At 39.1% G+C, this 11,266-nt stretch overlaps 1 long non-coding RNA gene across 1 annotated transcript; it reads left to right on the forward strand.

Annotated features, from left to right (window-relative positions):
* The first annotated feature begins 591 nt into the window (after positions 1 to 591).
* LOC113904083 lies at positions 592 to 8,745 on the forward strand. Its single transcript, XR_003514402.1, has 2 exons — positions 592 to 6,653; positions 7,760 to 8,745. It is a non-coding gene; the product is annotated as an uncharacterized LOC113904083 (long non-coding RNA).
* The last annotated feature ends 2,521 nt before the right edge of the window (positions 8,746 to 11,266 follow it).

Genomic DNA, 11,266 nt, shown 5'->3' on the forward strand with positions numbered 1-11,266 from the left:
ACTTGGGCAGGAGGAGGAGGACCCGGGTTAGAGTGTGGAGACGTGTTCCTGAGGTGAACATCCTGAGGCAGGAGCATGGGGAGGAGATGAGGAGAGGCTGGGGGCAAGGAGGCTGCCGCGGGGCCCTGAGCTCCTCACACGTGTGCTGCTAACTTTGTCTTCGACTCGAAACAGGAAGCTCCTTCCTGAGGAAGAATGGGTTCCCGATGTGCCATCCCGGCCATCAGGCAGGTTCCTGTAAACGCAGGCTGGCTTGTTTGGAAGGGAAGGCTGTAAACCCAGCCACATGTAGGTCTGGAAACATTCATGAGACGTCTGCTATATCACCACCAGTTATGAGAAGAACATCACTTGTTCCTTTTCCCCTGGATTCTAAACCTTGTCTCAGAAATACCTCTTGACTGGACTTTTACCTCATTCATGTCAATCTTTGTACCTCCTGTTCTTTTTTTCAACAGATTCTACAAAGTTATCTTTTTAAAAAAATCATATGAATTATTCATCATATATCCCTTAATTTAAATTTGAGTCTCAAGGAAAGGACCGGTGCAAATACGGTAAAGGATTGTGTAAGTCCTGCTTTAAACCAAGTTTTCAGTTCATGTAAACATCCTACACTCAGCTGTAACACACGAGTCGGCTGGGAGGTGGATGTTTACTTCAGCTGACTTGGACTGTCAGCCATTAACACGGATAGAGGATATGGCAAAAATAGTACACAGAGGCTTGATTTTTTTTTTTCTTTTAATGTAATTACTGTAAACTTTCATTACTGTCATATCTTTGCAGTTGTATTGTTGTATCTCTAACATGACGTGAGACTCGGGGGTTGGGAAAGGAATGTCCTCACTGGAGTGGTGGCGTGCCGGCCCTGTGGAGCTCGCGCTGTGCTCCGACAAGAGGGGCTCTGACAACAGACCCCTGGAGCCGCCTGGGCTGTGCCGGACAGTTTGCTGTGTGATTTGGAGGAGGGAAAGGCACTGCTTCACACCTCAGTGCTTTTCTCATCTGCAAAATAGGTATGGTATCCACTTCACAGGATCGTTGTAAGGACCGACCTCTGTGATGAGCGCAGAGTGGTTCATTAGTGCTTATCACGTTAAGTCCCGGTAAATGCTAAGGGGCTAGCTGTTGTTCTGCCAGTGAGAATGCCTAATAATAGTACATAGCCTATTTTAAGTGTTCAGTGAATAATTGCTGTTCTGTTTAAAGTAGATCAGACTCGTTTTTATTTTAGCAATAAAGACGATACCGGCTTTCCAATTTAATGGAAATGGTTTGAAATCACTGTGATTTAGCGGTAGGGTTTTGAAGCCCAGCTTCTTGAACTCATATCCTGGTACTACCGCATACTAGGTGTGTTACTTTGGGAAAATTATTTCTCCATTTCTTCAGTCTGCTAAATTGGGATTATAATAGTACCTCCCTAATAGGATTGTTATGAGATTAAATGAGTTAACGTAATAAATAAGTTAATAGCGGTCAAGTGTTGTAATAATTCCTGGTACACACTAAGCTCCTGATAAATGGTAGCTGTTATTATTGTTATTTCAGAAACATGTTGGTCATCCTTTTTTTTTGGAGCATAGTTGTGCCAAACATTTATAGATAATTTAAAGATAAGCTAACACCTGATAATTAGTTCTAGATATATATTGTTTGATTTAAATGATACTCTCATATTTCATGCTCTTATTGAAAACACTGTACTTAAAATTAACTTTCTATAACTTTGTTTTTCAGCCCCGTGAAATCACCTCTGCTTTTCATTTTTTGATGATACATTCATATTCTATATAGGTGAAAAACAAAGTAAACAACAGCCACCAAGTCAGAAGTACTGAAGGACAGTTTTAACAGCTTGGCAAGTATCCATAAATTTATCTATGCCTACATTCAGAATTAGAGTTCACATTTGATGCCTGTACTCAGGAAGATGTCTATGTTTATGAAAAAGTCAGAGTTAAATAAAAATGTGAAGTCCAGACAGGGAGACTTGTTCCTGAACAGGTGAGTGCTGTCTTTCTAATTGTATTCTGTTTGTTCAGTAAACTAAAATTTTGTGTGTGTGTTTTAAGTTTCTTTTTATTAAGTGGGAGTTATTCTGTTATGTACTTGGATATAAAACATATTGCAGTGAGTTTCACATTTTCATTTGAAACTTGTGAAATGCTTAAGTTATTTAATAATTTATAATACTTGAAGAGAAGTATCAGTGCATTATGGAAGCATCATATAACCTAAGGGTAGTTTTATGAAAAGTGTTTTTTCATGTTTTCAGATTAAGCATATTTGGAGGTTCCCCATCAATTTACCTTTGAACCTCAGTGAATAAAATATAAAATTTTTCTTTCATATTCTCCAATATGAAAAAGCATTCATTTAGCATATCATTGTGGTTTAGGCTTCCAAACACCTTATAGCTTAAATTTCTAATTTATAGTTTTTTAATTTATTGCTTTTTTCTTTTGTTTAATAGTCCTGTGTTCGTATCTTTATATTACACACTTTTCTGATCATAGTATCATTTGGGCTATCAGCTGTGTCTCACTTCAGCACTTAGAAAAAGCTCTATGTGAAAGTTGAGTTGTAGTTGAGTCAAAAAAATTTTTTTCACTTTATTTTGTTTTAGTTAATACTATAAAGCATTCTGTAATACTGAGCTGTCTCTCACATTTTAGATAATACATGCCTTGATTTCTTTGAAAACTGTACATTTATTAGAATTTTTTCTGATGAACATGTGCTTATAAGTTTTAAATGTTACAGAATCTGGATAAATGTTAAAATGTTCCCATTTTCCCCCATTATTTTCCAGTTGTCATTTTTCATTTCATTGATTGATAGAGAACATAATATAGTTGGATTTTTACAATATTTGACATGTTCTGAAATTAAACTCCAGCTATTTTCTATCAAGTTTGAAGATTTGTTATCTCTCCTCATGATTATTTGCTATGCATTTGGCTTAAATTATTTAGCTTCTTCCTGTTTCATTACATCTTTCTCATCCCATCAGTTCCCAATAGTAGGATTTCATGCTTCCAAGCAAATGTCTCCTATAGACTTCAGTAGTTGAAAACTGTCACTTATCATGGGGAATCTGATACACATGAGTTTGCCTTTTAGTTTATTCGTTTCACTTTTTTTAAAAAAGCAGTTTTACCTTTTGATAAAGGTAAGATGTTATTCAGTGGAAAATATTATGCACAATTATAATTAATTAAATGATCTCTTTTTGTTGTTAATGGCTTGTGATATTAAGGTTTGTTTGTTTTTAAACTAAAGAGATGATAGTATCAAATTCTGGCTTTTTCTGGCTTTCAATGAAAGGTGGGATTTAGTTTGTTTTGTTTTTAACTTTTAAGTTACCAGTGCATTATGAAACCAATAGCAGTTTCACTTTTAGGATTTTTATATTTATATAAATTAGGATTATTTATTAATATTAGCTTTAACTTCCTTTAACTCTATGGAAGAGAACCTGTCCTGAGGATGTTTGTATAATTTTATGCATAATATTCCTGTGAGGCTGAGTAAAATTCTTCCATCAACTAAAATCGTAGCAGTAGAACCTGTTCATCTACTTAGCTATCTTTCTTGGGATTAACCAGATGCAATTATAACTGGCTTTTAAAAGTTCCAACCTTTTCCTTGCTTATTTCAAAGTGGTTCTTTAGAACTGTTAAGCTATATGGTCAGTATTTGTCCTGCTGTCTAAAGCTACTTAAATATAGGATTGGGGCTGTTTGTTTTTTAAAAGTAGTTTGAAAAAATTTCTTTGCTACTTGTTCTTCATGCAACTTTTATAGGAGTTCAAATTCCCTGGAAAAATAAGGGTTTTGTAAGATTTCTTTGAAGAAGTATAAAGGTTGCTAAAGGTATATAGTTGTCTTAATATTGACATAAATTTTCCTTATTCTGTAGGTATCTCTGAAAATTATTGTTTTAGGTATTCTATTTATGTATATAATCATTGTTTAAAATTTTGTAGTAACATAGTCAGTAGCACATAAAGATACCATATTAACCAGAATACTGGGTTATTTCAAGTAAAGATATGACTTTGAATGAGAAACGGAGTTTGGGAAATAGGTACTGGGAAATCCTGCATTCTGAGATAACTTTCTAAATATGTGGTCATTCTGTATTATTTAGACTAGATGTGAAGAGTATATAAAAATATTCTCTTCACAGTCACATACCACTGGCCACCTTTTTCTTACACTCCGCAGTATTAATAATGGTGATCCTTCCAAGCTCTTGTGTTTTTACACAGTCATACGTTGGTGATATATTTGGGATTTATTATACCATGAAATCATACCATATCTTGTACTTTTTTCCATGCTTTGGAGAACTTTCCACATCTGTGTCTCACATATTTTTTTTTAGTTCTGTATATAAATACACCAGATTACCTGTTGGTGAATGCAAAGGTTGCTCCAGTGCTTCACTGTTGTAGGCTGTCCTGCAAAATACAGAGTATTTTGATGCATATTTTGTGTGATTATTTCTGCAAGACCATTTGTAAAGGTATAATTGCTGTGTCAAGGAACATATCTATTTGAAATACTTACAGGTACTGCAGAATTGTTCTCCCAGGAGTCTGTGCCGGGTTACCCTTCACTGGCAGTCTAGTGCTTGTTCCCTCACACGCTTGCCCCCAGGGCATTACCGTTCTTGTTCGTTTTTTTTGCTGATCTGATGGCCGCAAAAAAATATCTCTTTATTTTCATTCCCTTGTCTAAGAGCAAAGTTAATATCTTTTCACGTTTCTGTTGGTTTTCTTTCTTTCATTTTTATTTGTTTGATTGTTCATCCCCTTAGCCCACATTTCTTTTGATTTGTTCATTTGTTCTCATTGTTTTCTAGGAACGCTATATATTTTGGATTGGGTTACTATATATGTGTTGCAAGTACTTCCTCCTAATCTGTCATGTGTTTTTTAAAACTTTATTTTAAACCATTACGTAGTCTTTGGTAACTTCTGGGTTTTGTTGTCTTAGGAAGGCCCGTTGCACCCTCAGTATTATAAATGCATTATGCTGAATACATTATCCTTTAATCTTTTGAAACTGTATTTCATCAAGGCTAAGAAATACCGTCGTTGATTACATGAGCCAGTATTTTATATACTGAGATAGAGGGGACCAAATCTTGAGGAATGCACAGAGTATTTTCTAATCGTTTCAAATTTTATTTATAGTTACATAAAGATTTCTTCTAAGACATTTATTCTGATCAGTTTTTAAAAAACTCTCATAAAAAGGAACGTCTGTTCTGTCAGTTCTTTATCTTTGCATCAGCAATCCTCAGACCTTGGGTGTTCCCCTCAATTTGTCCCTCATTTTAATACAGCTTTCATTATTACTGAGTATTCATCAGGCAGTAATAATGTATATGGAACACCTTTTATGATACAAGTATTTTATTAGATACTTGCATAATGTTCTCATCTAAGCCTTGCAGCAGCCCTTTAAGTGTTATTAGTGTGCTTTACAGTTGAGGAAACTGGGACTCAGAAAAGTTAAGTTGCTTTGTAATTACAAACAGTTAAAGTGATGGAGATTCCTGAGCTCAGAGCAAGCACCCTGGGTACCGTACATAAGTGGTTCAGAGATGCAGGCTGTGGGTCTGAGACATTTGTAGAGATTGGAAAACTAAATACATGGGCGAGATTGACCCTCAGGTATATGGTCAGTCTAGAATGGAGCACGTAAAGTGTGTGATTAAATGTGTGATTCTAATTTTCATACCTTTCAGAACCAGTGTATGCCGTGCCTCCAGATAAATGTTTACTTTTGCCCTTATTAATAAGCTTGCTGATACTCCGGCTCTTGTCAGTTTTCATATTGTTATAGTTCTCGAATCAGTAGGATTTATAACTGGATCTTCCCTTTAATGTGGGAAGTAAATGCAGTGGTACCAGAAATGTTGCATAACCACTCTCTCCATCTGTATGTTAAACCTAAACCAGAACAGGAGATGAGAATTGTGCACTAGCATGAGCAAAGTCATTGCGTTTGAATCACAGTCAGTCTCAGCAGTCATCCTCCTTGAACCTTTATATTTTTAAAACTGCTTACATAATAAGAATGGCAGAGTTTTATTGTGACCCTTGGCAGAGTTTTATTATGACCCCAAGGAAGTTATTTAAGCTTTTTATTTCCACACAGGCATTTAAAGTTTTTGTTTCAAACTGAACAAACAGAATGAACAGTCCGTACTGTTTGCTTGTGTATAAAAAATGATTGAACAGATCCCAGGCATCTCAGACAGGGCAGGTAGAAGAGTCCCAGGGCTCGTGTTAGGAACACTAACTCAAGTGCCTAGAAAACCTACTGTTGCCACGCCATACAGGGATTTGTGGCTGTAAGGGCTGGAGGCAGAGCTCTGGGTAGACAGAGTGCAAGTCTCTTCTCCAGTCCTGTGGCTATCTGGGGTTTAATCCATGCCTTGCAGTTACTTCTGTGTGTAACAGGTTGAGTGTGTGAGAAGCAGTGTTCTTAAAAGTTGGCAAACCTGTTTTACTTGTTTCTCAACCTTTGCAGATCATTGCTTATGAAACACTGGTATTTACAGTAAATATCTTGTTTTAGATGTAGGCCAGCTCCATCCAACCGTTTGTCCTTCAACAACTTCGCCCTTTGGTAAGTTGGCACGTGGTTTGAGGTGGCCTTTGGTGATGGAGTGTCTAAAGGGAAAGGCATGAAGAGAGTAACATTTCCAGGAGCACGTGATCATACCAGGGATGGACGAGCCCTTGAGAGGAGAAAGGATTCTCTCTGTCTGTGTTATGTGACCTTTGGCTAATTCCTGCAGCATCCTGACTTCATAGCCTTTTGTGTAAATGAGAACATTTGGATGTTATACACCCCTTTATCCCTGTGACTCCATCCGGTGATCTGTTTTACTGTGCATGTGTGTATGTCAGTAGCTCACAGTGTTAATATTTAGCAGATTGAGTCCTAGATTAAACCATCTGAATTCATTTGTAAAACTTCGTTACCTGTCTCCTAAATTGTAGCCGTAATTTAATTAGATAATCCAGATAGTCCCTTAGTATGGTATCTGGCCCATACTAAGCCCTCAGGAAATAACTCGCTCTTCAAAACTCTGTTCAGATGTCCTAATGCTACCTGTATCTTGGGTCTCCCAGGTGAAAGGGGGAGAGTTCCTCTCGTTGTGCCATACACACGTCTTCCGCTGTCCTCTCGTTCAGCACCATGCTGTGGGTGCTAGCAGGGCTGCTTAGCACTGGTACGAGAATCGTCACCAGTTTATCTGCATGTGTAGTGCTCCACTTAGATTATGAGCCCCTTGAGGACAGAAACAAGCTTATTTGTCTTCATAAATTCAGTGTCTGGCATTAAAAGTTTTGTTGGAGGAAAAAAGTTTATTCCTGTTTAAATAAGGTCCCCTCCTCTCTCAGAAGAAGATAATGTTGGAACAAAGGTGTTCAGTAGAAATATTCTCAAAAATCCTGGGCATAGGGACTTCCTTGGTGGTCCAAGGGTTAAGACTCTGTGCTTCCAGTGCAGGGGGCTTGGGTTCAATCCCTGCTCAGGGAATTAAAGAGTTTGTTTCCATGCCGTGACTAAAGTTCTCACATGCTGCTACTAAGACCCAGTGCAGCAAAATTTAAAAAAAGTTGGGCGTATTCTCCAAACACCTTTCTTTCTTATTTTTTTTTTTAAGTTATTTGCCACTGTACTCCCAAGGATTCAATCAGTTTTTTTACTTTGCTTCTTCACAGTGTTTTCCTTACAAAAAAAACTGAAGTGAGAAAATGACCACCTGGTGGAGAATAAAGCATCACAATGGCAGCACAAAAGAGTTGCTCCTGGAATCAAGGCCCTGGGGTCATGTTACAGCATCTGCTGCTTTCTCGCCACATGACAGTGATCGAATCATTGTATCTGTCTGACTCTACAAAGTGGGCATGCTTCTGTGACTTGTAATGGTAGAAGTACAGACTCCGGGATGTGAAGGGCTAGAGTCCTCTGGTGGTGCTCTGGTCTCTCAGGTCTTTTCTAAGTTCTTCTAACTTAATCGGAGGTGATACTCATATAGTGCCAGCACTGGACCTGCTTACTAGAACACACTCAGTTACTTCAGGAGTGGAGTTAGTTCAGTTCATACCATACCCTGGTGAGGGGTGGGGGGAAGCCTATTTATTTTACCTAATACACAATGTTTTATTGTTAAAGGTGTTTAAATTAATTGTACCCTTTGTTCCCTGTTGAAAAACAGAACTCAGATGTAAGTGGTGATCAAGTAATTACAGTCCCATCATGCCGGTGTTGTAGGGAAGAATGAACAGCAAAGGCCTACCTGAGGATTAAGTTGTACGATTAAAGGTTAATACTTTCTCAACACAAACATACGGGTCTCTCCTTCATCCTGTAACTCTTACAGTTAATTTTGGTAACTTGAGACACACGCAAAGCATTAAAGCCGACTAGGTCTTCATTGATTGCATGTTCCTTAGAAAAGATGAAGTGTAGGGAAAATTATTCTTAGTACTACTGATACAAATCAAACTATTAGGTGCCTTTCAGCATAGTGCATATGGTATCTGAACCTTTGTCACCTATGAAACTTTTGTCCAAATCACTTCGCAGTTGCCGTGTTTTAAAGGAACCCCTCAAAATCCCCCGCTGGTAAGTTCTCCTTTCCCTGTTTTACTGGTTTTGAACCTCATACCGTTTTACTGAATAAACATTTTCTCCCAACTCTTCAGTTTCTGTTTTCTTCATTTGTTCTGCTTTTCAGAGTGCATCAGTGAGTGAGTGAATTTTACTGCAGTGTAATAGAGAACTGCCGAACTGTGGCTTAAGATGGTGGTTACTGTCCTACCCCCTTACATGGTTTGTTTCCAGGAATCTCGATGGAAGGGCCGACCAAACTAAGATAACCATCCCATGGCTCCAGACTCAGATGTCAAATAAAGCATAAGCTGTGCACAGCCAACAGCAAAAGGAAGTCCCAACTGCCGGAAATGAAGAGAGAACAGAGCAATGCACGGAGGAACTGGAAGAGACACCGGCCTTCAGGGTCGTCATCTTGGCTGAGAACCTCGCCGTTGAACTGTGGGGCTTTTACAGCGAGACAGAGCCTGACAGTTCCAGGAAGGGGGCCCGGGACCCCTGCTGGTGCTGCAGCCTCCGGGAGCGGGGTGCAGAGCTCTGCACAGCAGCCTCTAAACCTGAGACTGGGTGGAGGGAAAGGAATAGTCCCGTGAGAAGAGCTGAAATGTCTGGTGCAGTCTTGCTCTCCAGCATCCACGCGCAGCTCAGGAATTACTGTGTGCGCCTCCTTAATGTGCGGGGGCAGTGCGCTGCTGGTGCTGAAGCAGCGAAGCAAACAAATGTCTGCCCTCCTGGGGGCCTCTCTTCCTGTGCCACTGGGAAGGAATGTACTATTGTACAGATCAGACACACTTGATAGTCTAAGAAGTGGCAGGAATAAGATAGAATAAGCGTAAAAGAGATGGGGAAAAATGATTCACACAAGGAAGATCCAGTACACACATATATTTTAGGGGTTTTAAGCAGGAGAAAATAGGTGTGGCAGTTGTGAGCTAACCTAAACCTATGTGTTCATGTACCACCCTTGGTAGATAATAGCACCCACTGAAAGCCCACTCACCCCACACACACACTCTCTCTCCTGCCCTCCCATCAGCCCCTAACAGGTCATAAGGAAGACAGTTTCTTAGCGACTTATGTCACCAACACAGATTAAACAGTTCTTACTGCCTCTTCTGCAGGCTTAAGGAAGTTGTTCTCTGCCTTTGAGATGCCCTAACTACTGCCTTACCTGAAAATCCCCTTCAAGAAGCAGAATTCTGTTACCCTTAGCAAAACCTTGTTCGTGGCTGGACAGAGGACCTTCCAGGAGCCTGTATTAGGACATCTTCCCAAAGGGTGAGGGTTCAGACCAAGCTGGGTTCTTTGACCTTTTCTTGCAGGGTGGACGTGCAACTCCACTCTTGGCCAGTCCATGTAATCTTACAGGCCACTAATTTCACCAAAACTTCTGACATTTAGTATGTAAATTAGCAAAGCATTATATGTTGGCCAGGAGAAACACAACAGTACTTAGGAAAGTTTCTTAAAGATTTGACAGGCCACGTAACATGTGGAGAAGTTGTGAAGCTAACCAAATCCCGTGGACAAAGAAGGCTGGCAGACTGCTGTCCATGGGGACACAAAAGAGTTGGACACGACTTGTAGACTAAACAGCAGTGGTGACAGAGTCAGGATAGAGTTTATACTGGCAAATTTTCAATAAAACAAGTTGATATCATAAAAGAAGACATGAATAAGGATATAGTTAAGGTTGTTACATAGATAAGGGCTTCCCTGGTGGCTCAGCTGTTAATTTGCCTGCAAAGCAGGAGATGTGGGTTTGATCCCTGGGTTGGGAAGATCTGGAGGCAGGCATGACAACCCACTGCAATATTCTTGCCTGGAGAATCCCATGGGCTGAGTAGCTTGGCGGGCTACAGTCTAGTCACTAAGAGACAGACCCACAATGACTGAGCATGCACGCACAGAGTTAAGGTGGTTTTTTTTTTTTTCTTTTAATAACAAAACTTGTGAATATTTGTAGATAAATTTGAAGTTTTAGATATTTTTAAAAATGTGGATCATTGTAAAATAACACTGAATCTGTTTTTTAAAGTCTCCCAAGTAGTCCACCAGAACTGGATGGTTTATGATGTGGTCTGTCAAACATTCAAGAAACCACCTTTATAAATACTGTAGTAGAAAAATTTTTTTAAAGGAGAGGGAAGTTCAGCTGTGACGCTGAAGTTAAATGGGATATGTGAAGGGAAAGTAATATAGTTCAGTCTCTCATGAACATGGTTAAACTAATCTAAATTGTAGAATTTCACTTTCACCAATTACAATACACTCATTGTGGCAAAGGAAAATTGATTGCCAAAATGGAAGAATGATATACACCGGGAAAATCTTTCCATGTAACATTCCACATTGATAAAGACAAAAATAGCATCTCAATGCAAAAGAGGAAACAACGCAGCACTCGTTTTAAAAATCAACAAAATGAGGGCCTCCCTGGCATTCCCGTGGCTGAGTGCTTCCACTGCAGGGGCGCACGTTGGATCCTTGATTGGGGAACTAAGATCCCGGATGCCACTTGACGTGACCAAAATAGAGGGGGAGACAATCAGTCAAACGAAACATTCTCTTGATGGATTATGAATAGACAGATGCTTCCTTGATATGGTTTT

Source organism: Bos indicus x Bos taurus, chromosome 14, assembly GCF_003369695.1.
Source record: "Bos indicus x Bos taurus breed Angus x Brahman F1 hybrid chromosome 14, Bos_hybrid_MaternalHap_v2.0, whole genome shotgun sequence".
NCBI classification, from domain to species: Eukaryota; Metazoa; Chordata; class Mammalia; order Artiodactyla; family Bovidae; genus Bos; species Bos indicus x Bos taurus.